At 50.5% G+C, this 7,610-nt stretch overlaps 1 protein-coding gene across 25 annotated transcripts in view; it reads right to left on the bottom strand.

The window, feature by feature from the left end:
- Window positions 1–5,309, bottom strand: part of ARNTL (aryl hydrocarbon receptor nuclear translocator like) — a 108,793-nt gene extending 103,484 nt beyond the window's left edge. For 16 of the 25 annotated variants that reach the window (XR_002735404.2, XR_002735403.2, XR_002735405.2 and 13 more), the window contains exon 1: window positions 5,113–5,309. The gene's annotated coding sequence lies outside the window, so the exon portion shown is untranslated. The remainder of the gene's footprint in view (window positions 1–5,112) is intronic. The other 9 variants (XR_002735402.2, XM_023230936.2, XM_023230934.2 and 6 more) reach the window with 1 other exon arrangement.
- Between the last annotated feature and the right edge of the window lie 2,301 nt (window positions 5,310–7,610).

The following is a 7,610-nucleotide window of genomic DNA, read 5'->3' on the forward strand; positions in this document are numbered from 1 at the left end:
TAAGGGATGTAACGGGGTGTTTCCTCCCAGTAGGCATCCACTAGGGTGTTACAGGGCACAGTCTGGAGTCCACCGGCACAAATCCTGCCCCAAGCCATAACAGCTGAGTGACCTTGGACAGTTTATAAAACCACCTCATTTGTAAAGTAAGGATAATAGTACCTGCCTCATGGAGTTGTTATGGGGGTCTAAATGAGTTAATAAGCAGAGGTGACTCACATATGTGCTGGCATATAGAAAGTGTTCAATAAATGCTGGCTATTACCATAAAAATTGTTATTCCTATTTTGCACTCAGAGAAGCTAACTAACTTGCCCAGGTCACACATTTCAAACAGTGATTGAAGGAATAATTACAAGCCAATGCTTCATTCAGTACATGCACAAAACCCGGTGGGTAGAGCATTAGCCAAATATTAAATTAGGCAGACAAGCCATCCTTTCTTTAACCAGGCTAGATAAAAATTAGTTTACACTATTTAAAAGGACAGCACGTACTAAGGTAAAAACCACACTCCATTATATGCCAGTACTCAACGTTCCCCTGCAGCAAAGATGACTAAACCTTATCGAATCTTATCTCCCCCCTGGGGTTAAGTCCCCAATTCAAACTCTCATTCCACGCAGACCTAAGTACTCATGGCCTTGTCCACTTATGGCCCTGTTGCACCCCTTGTCAATGCTTTTTCCAAAGCTTTAACTCATTCAATCCACACCTCAACTCTTTGATGTAGGGGCTACTATGATCCCAGTTTCACAGATGAGGACACCAAGGCATAGAGAGTAAAAGAAACTTGACCACAAGTCACAAAGCCAGTAGGGAATACTTAGGATGTGAAATCTGGCTCCAGAGTCTGTATGCTAAACTACCCAACCAAACTGCCTTTTAGGACAGCTTGGGGAATGAAGGGATGTAGGCTCCAGCATGTCATGAGGACTCATTGTGACAGTGCTTGCAAGCAGTCTGCAAACCTGTAACTCCAAGGCCACAAATGCAGGTTACAGGCTGCCATTAATGTCCACAATGGCCTTGCTAGCAGAACACAGGAGACACAGGTCAGAGCTAAAGAGGGGATCCCGGGCCACAGATGGTGTGAATAGCAGAAGCTAGGACAGACATTTATCTTTACAGGGGTGCAAGAAGAGAATCAAGAAACCAGCATGACCCAAAGGCTGAGGGAGGAAAGAATTTCAAGGGACAAAAAAAAAACAAGTAAGGTAAAAGCTTCAAAGGGGTTGAGCACAGTGGCTCATGCTTATAATCTCAGCACTTTGGGAGGCCGGTGTGGGTGGGCCACCTGAGCCCAAGAGTTTGAGACCAGCCTGGGCAACATGGTGAAACTCCCATCTCTAATAAAAATGCAAAAATTAGCCAGGTGTGGTGGCATGCACCTGTTGTCTCAGCTACTCTGGAGGCTGGGACAGGAGGATCACCTGAGACTTGGAAGGCTGTAGTGAGCCATGGTTGCACTACTGCACTCCAGCAGGGCAAGAGTGAGACCCTTTAAAAAAAACAATACTGCAAAGGGGCCAAGAACAACCACTCAGGAATAAGGATGGGCAGATGGGCCCCAGGAACTCAAGATAAAGTTTTGGAGAAAACTTTGAGAAGAAATATAAAGGAAGTTAGTAGAGAGAGAAGCCAGAGGGCAGGTACTAAGAATGGAGCAGGGGATGGGAGAGTGGGGGAAGCTGGCAGGAGGGAGGAAAGAGAGAGGCATACGAAGCCGGGGTACCAAGTAAAGACACATGTAAATTGCCTGGCACACAGCAGGCTCGCCACAAGTGTTTCTGCCTCTTCCATCCTTCCTCTCCTAAATCAAGCCTAAGGTTTTCAGGGTGGGGAGGGGGAGACTAAGGACAAACAGCACAAATAATATTCTAGTGACAGGACCCGGGCAGAGGTGAGAAGGAATGGCAGCTGGCACAAAGGAAAGGCTTCCTGTGTGCCAGGCATTTTACATGCACCATCTCCCTTAATCCTCACATAGACTCCATGAGGCAGGCACTGCCATTACACCAAGAGGAGAAGCCTGAGGTCAAAGGAGTCAAGCACACATCCAAGGCCACACAGCCCAAACCTGAGTCATAGATTCTTCTGCCATCTAAGCCCAGGCACTTGCCCATGGTGAGAGGCCAAGAAAAAGAACAGAGGAGGGGTCCACTTGCTTTCTCTGAACTGGGAGGAGAGGAGGCGATGATGGGGATAGAAACAGGACATTTTGGGCAGTAAGCAAGAGATGCTGAGGGGGGTTGAGTCAGAGCAGGTCTTATTTCATGAGGGTGAAGAAAACACAGGGTGGGTATGTGGGATAAATCTGAGTCTGGTGATAATGAAAAAAGACTGTGGAGAAGGATAACATGCCTGTGTCCCTAGCTCCCAACTAAACCTCAAGGTCTAGAAAGAATATTTTACTTCCCTACAAGTAACTACTTTAGTTATCATGATGATTCCTAAAATCACTGCATGTAATCAGGGAGCTGAAACTGTTTATTTAATATTGACTTTCTCCTACCACAGTGAGAGTTGATGATGAAATCACAAAGAAAGCTCAGATATATTATAACCCTAACACCAAAGAGAGATATTAACTATCTAGTTTTTACCTTTTCATATGCAATTTTGTTAATACAGCCAAATCTTTCTATGGTGCTTGTCCATCTTTTAGCATATAAATTCCACAGAGATTGTTGTGTGAAGGGATAAATCTTAAAACACCGCCACTTCCTTTTCCTGCCCTGTGGCATGCAAACCTCTTCTGCAAATAGCAGACAAACTCGTGAGTAGTCATCATTTTATAAATCATTTGAAATGGATCCTTTAAAACACCATCTGTTTATCTGCTTAACTTTCTTATGAAAATAGGGCTTCAGCTCAGATATTCTGGAGGTGCCAGGAGGTAAATACCAACCTGAATTCAGATGTATTAAATATTTAGAGACTTACAGAACTTTACAGCAGAGGAAACTTTGAGATCACCTAGTTCATCTGTCTTACTTTCCATCAGAGGCAAACACAACCCAGAAAAATTTAATAACTTTTAATAAATTTAATAACTGGAAAGGCCACGAGAGCCCAAGCATAAACTAGAACCAGGATGTCCAGCTCCTAACTCCCTTAGTGCTTTTCTACCAGACCTGTTTGTTCTTCAGAGGGTAGAATAAAAAACAAATTTAACTACAGTTTTAACTTATTGCTATCATTCACTGGCTACGCCTACAATCAAAACCAAAACGCTTCTACAGACCCAGCTTCAGATGATACAGGCAATTTCAAATCCTGCCCAGGAAATTTCCAAACGTTCTAAATATGTTCTATAAGCTGTTTTAAAGACTTATCAATAAAGTGGTCTGAGTAACAAAACATGGACTGAAAGATCGAATTTTGTATTTTCAAAAATATTTTGGAACTCCTTTGATATGGAAATCAAATATAACAGCGGCGATATTTTTTTAAGTCTTGCAAGCACAGAGAGCATGATATTATTCAAAACTGCTCAGGAGCAACAATGATTATTTTAAGTTTATGATTCAATGGGTACATTAATTAAAAACACCACCAATCCAAATTGACAGATCTTGATATCAATGAGTCCAGAAGAATTAAAATAATAGTCATATAAAAATAGATTAAAGAGGTGAACAGCAGCAGATGTCAGAAGGACAAATGACAAGCAAGCAGGTGTCGTGGGAAATGAATGCATCTAAGGAGCAGCTTTTATGGATTTTTAATAAAACGACGATGCTGGAAATACGGGTATACGGGTAGTGTCAAGAAAAGCTTGTTCACAAATACGGAATCTGATTTTTGGAAGCTGAGTGAGAAAACTTGGCTAATAATTCCTCGCTGAGGAGTAGCGGTGGAAGAAGGGAGAAGAGACTGCAAGCGCCAAAGCGCCAAAACAACGCTAGGTGACCGGGAAGGGGCCGAGGAGGAGAGGGGAGAGGGGTCAGGAGGTGCGGGGGGCGCGGCGGCAGCGGGTCTCTCACCGGCCGGCGAAAACTTGACAGCAGGCGCCGGTGTCCAGCACACCCCTTCCCTCCCCAGCTCCTGCCGGGCGGCACCTGCGCTCACCCCGCGGCCGGCTCTCGCGACCCCTCGGGGTGGCTGACATACACCCCACAAGGTCGACGTTCACCTCTACCTTCCTCGTCTTCTTCCAAGCAAACGGGGAGCTCTCTGGGACGTCAACGCCCGGCAATAGCCGAGCGGGAACCTTTTCTTCCCTGACATCTGTCAAACTCGGAGCTGGAGCCAGGCTCGCTGCGCCCTCCACCGAGCTCTGGGACTCCAAGGCCGGCCCGCACCCGGGATCCGGGCGACATCCCCACGCCGACGCGCACCTGCACGCAGACCCACGGGGCATCCTTGCGGGCCGCCTAGGACCTGGACGGCACAGGCCCCACGAAAGTTCGCAGGCTGGGGTCGGCCCCGTGCCGGCCGGGGATTCCCGGGTGCAGCGCCAGCCCTGGCTACAGGGCCGAAGGGGCGGGCGGACTTGGACTCCCCAAGCCCGACGGAGACGCCCTCCCCGCCCCCACCCAGCCTCGCGGGCTCCCGAAAGGGAAGTGAAGCGGAGAGGAAGGGCAGACGCGGCACCGTTCGCCCAACGCCCTTGGGGGGCAGCCGCCAGGGATGGTCCCCTCGGGGATCCCCGAAGCTCCCGGGGATACATCCACGAGTCCTCCTCAGCCGATTCACTGCCCTCAAGTGCAGAGCTGTCCCTTTAAGAGGCAGCTAGCTGCCCCCTCCCCCAGCCAGGTAGCGATGCCCGCGGAAAGGCGGTGGGTACTCCAGCGGACACTTTCTCGGCCCCTTCAAGGGCTCCTGTGGGACCTCTGCCTGCCCTAGCCCGCAACGGCAGCCCAGGCGAGGACGATGGGGGCGGACGGGCGCGGCGCCTTTAAGGGGCGCAGCCTCCCCGCGGCCCGGGTGGGGGCAGGGAGCGGTCACGGGCCCTTTAAGGCCGGCAGCGGGCACGTCGGGCAGGGTTCTTCGGTGGCCGGATTGCCCCCGGGGCGGCGGCAGGGGCGCAGCGCCCGCGAGGGTTCTAACGGCTCCCGACGGGGTGCGCGGGATCGCGCCGCTGGCCGCCGCCGGCCTGACACTCACCGTGGCTCGCCAGGAGCTCCCGCGCCCGCGCCCGCACTCGGATCCCGCGGCGGCGGCGGCGGTGAGTCCGGCGCGGGTAAACAGGCACCTCCGTCCCTGACCTACTTTCTGCCTTCCCTAAATGTCGCACCACTAACCTACTTTCCGACCAATCCGCTCCCCGCCGGCCCAGGCCCGGCCCCCCGCCCACCAATCGCTGTGCCCAACCCCCCTTCCCCGCCCACCAATGGAGGAGCCGCGGAGCCCGGATACCTGCCTCTTCCCGCCAGCCAATCCGAGCGCCCGAAGGGAGCCGGTCCCGGCGGCCGCCCCCAGCCAATCCGCGCGCGGCTCGGCAGCCCGCTGGCCAGTTGTGTGGCGGCTAGAGAGGCCGCGGACCAATGGCGAGGCGGCGGGGGACGGTTTACCTGCTACTTTCCTGCCACCAATCATTTGGCGCACAGGAGCGCACGCCCCGAGGAGAGGACCAATCTGCGCGCGCTCCCTGGGTTTCCTCGCCCCTGCCCTCTCCCTTTCGCCTCAGGTCTCCCACTAACCGCGGCCACTGCGGTGCCCACGCCGCGCTCCTCGGGGTCGCCGGGGATGTCCCTCTTCTCTGGGTGCCCTGCCGGCTGGCGTCTGGCCGCCCGCCCTTACCCCTCCTCCTTCTCCACTCGGGGCATTGCGACGAAAAGCAGCAGTTCCTGACTCCCCTCTCTCCAGCTCCATCTAGGAAACTAATTTTAGGAACATTGAGTGCCAGACCCTTCCTAAAACCCCTGGTGTGCCCAAGTCTAAACGATAGAACGAATACTTAGTATTTCTAGAAGGTATTTCCACCCCGAGGACTGCAAGTGTTCTCACGTTCTTTGCGTTCGTCATGACCTCCAAGTGTCCCACTGGAGCTGTCATTCCCGTAGTTCCAAAGAGAATACTCGAGCGCGGAGCGATTCCATTGCATTTCCTTCCAGTAGCCAGGTTTTGACCACTTACTGAGGGGTAGACACCAGCCCCGCGGCAGCGCTCTCTGCTGCCAAAAGCTGTCTACGGAGCGAGACGGAAGGAAACAGTTACAGAAAATAAAAATTTGATAACGACATGCAACTCGGTTGCTGAGAGAACAGAGACACTGACTTATTTTTGCATCTCAGGCACTTTGTAGAGGGCCTTTAGCACAAAGAAATCCCGGCCCTTCCAGATGTTAAACTCCCTGAATAGAAGGACAGCGTCTTCTTTTTCGTTATCCATCGTGCCAGCTCTCCTTTAGCGCCTGCTGGGGTAGGGTGGAGTGGTGGGGGTGGGACCGGCACCCAGCAAGTGCACCATAAATATCTGCTGGCTGGATATATAAAAAATGGAATTAAATCAATTGGCCTAATTCTGTTACCCAGACTGGCTCCCCGTGACTCTAGACTTCTAGCCTGGTAAGTTCCTTGAACACAGACACTGCGTTTTTTAATCTTTGTAACAGCATTGCCCATCCCCAGCTCATTGACAGGCACGGAGTGCCCAATATGTGCTTGTGGGCTGAATGCTGACTGTTTTCTAGGTCAACCAACTCGGTCGGTAGCTTGCTATTTTTCCTAAGTTTACACGCTGATGGAATCTTATTGCTACTTTGTCTCTGCCCCCATTTCTTGAAGAGATCACTCTAGGAAAGTGGGACTTAAGGGAAGCACTTGACAAGATATCGTGGACAAGATGAAGAAATACGGGATGGATGCTAGTATCATTAATTGGGCTAATAACTGGTTAAGTAACCATAACCTAAAGATGCTGATTAATGAGTCCACGTTGACCGAAAGGAAGATTGCAGGGAGTCAGTCAACATTCCAGCAGCACCTACTACGTACCAGACACTGTGCTAAGTACTTTCCCCGCATTTTCTCCCTTAATCTTTATAACCACACTGCGAGGAAACTTTTATTGCCCCATTTTACAGATGAGAAAACTGAAACTCAGAATTTAGCTAGCTGGCCAAAGGTCACACAGTAGGTGGCAGAGCCATGATTCAAACCAGACTTTTTCTTTTTATTTCAAAGCCTCTATACCACACCAGTTACCCTCAGAATGACAGAAGCCTCTCTCCCAGGTCCAGACATCAGAACTTTTATCAGTGTCCTGAAGGAAAATCCAGAAGATTCGCATCACATGTCCAGATGACACAAAGCCAGGAGGGGAAGAGACGCTATTATATAGCACAAACCACATACAATATTGGAGCAGTGGGCTGACTCTAACAAGGGTAAATGTGGAGTCCCACCCTGTGTGAAGCCAGCCGGAGGCAGAGGTGTCTTAGATGCTTATAGGAGCAAGATAAAGGGTCTTAGGTGACAATCTGAGTCCACAGTGAATTGTGGCTGCCAACATAAATAAATGCTCTTAGGCTGCATCAATGGAAGTCTGACATGTAAAGCAAGATAGGTGTCATTGTGCTACCTAGTGTTGGTGAATACCCACACGAAGTATTGTCTGCAATTAAGACTTGGCAGAAAGAAATTATCTACCTGCACAAGTAG

Source organism: Piliocolobus tephrosceles, chromosome 13 (assembly GCF_002776525.5).
Source record: "Piliocolobus tephrosceles isolate RC106 chromosome 13, ASM277652v3, whole genome shotgun sequence".
Lineage (NCBI taxonomy): Eukaryota > Metazoa > Chordata > Mammalia > Primates > Cercopithecidae > Piliocolobus > Piliocolobus tephrosceles.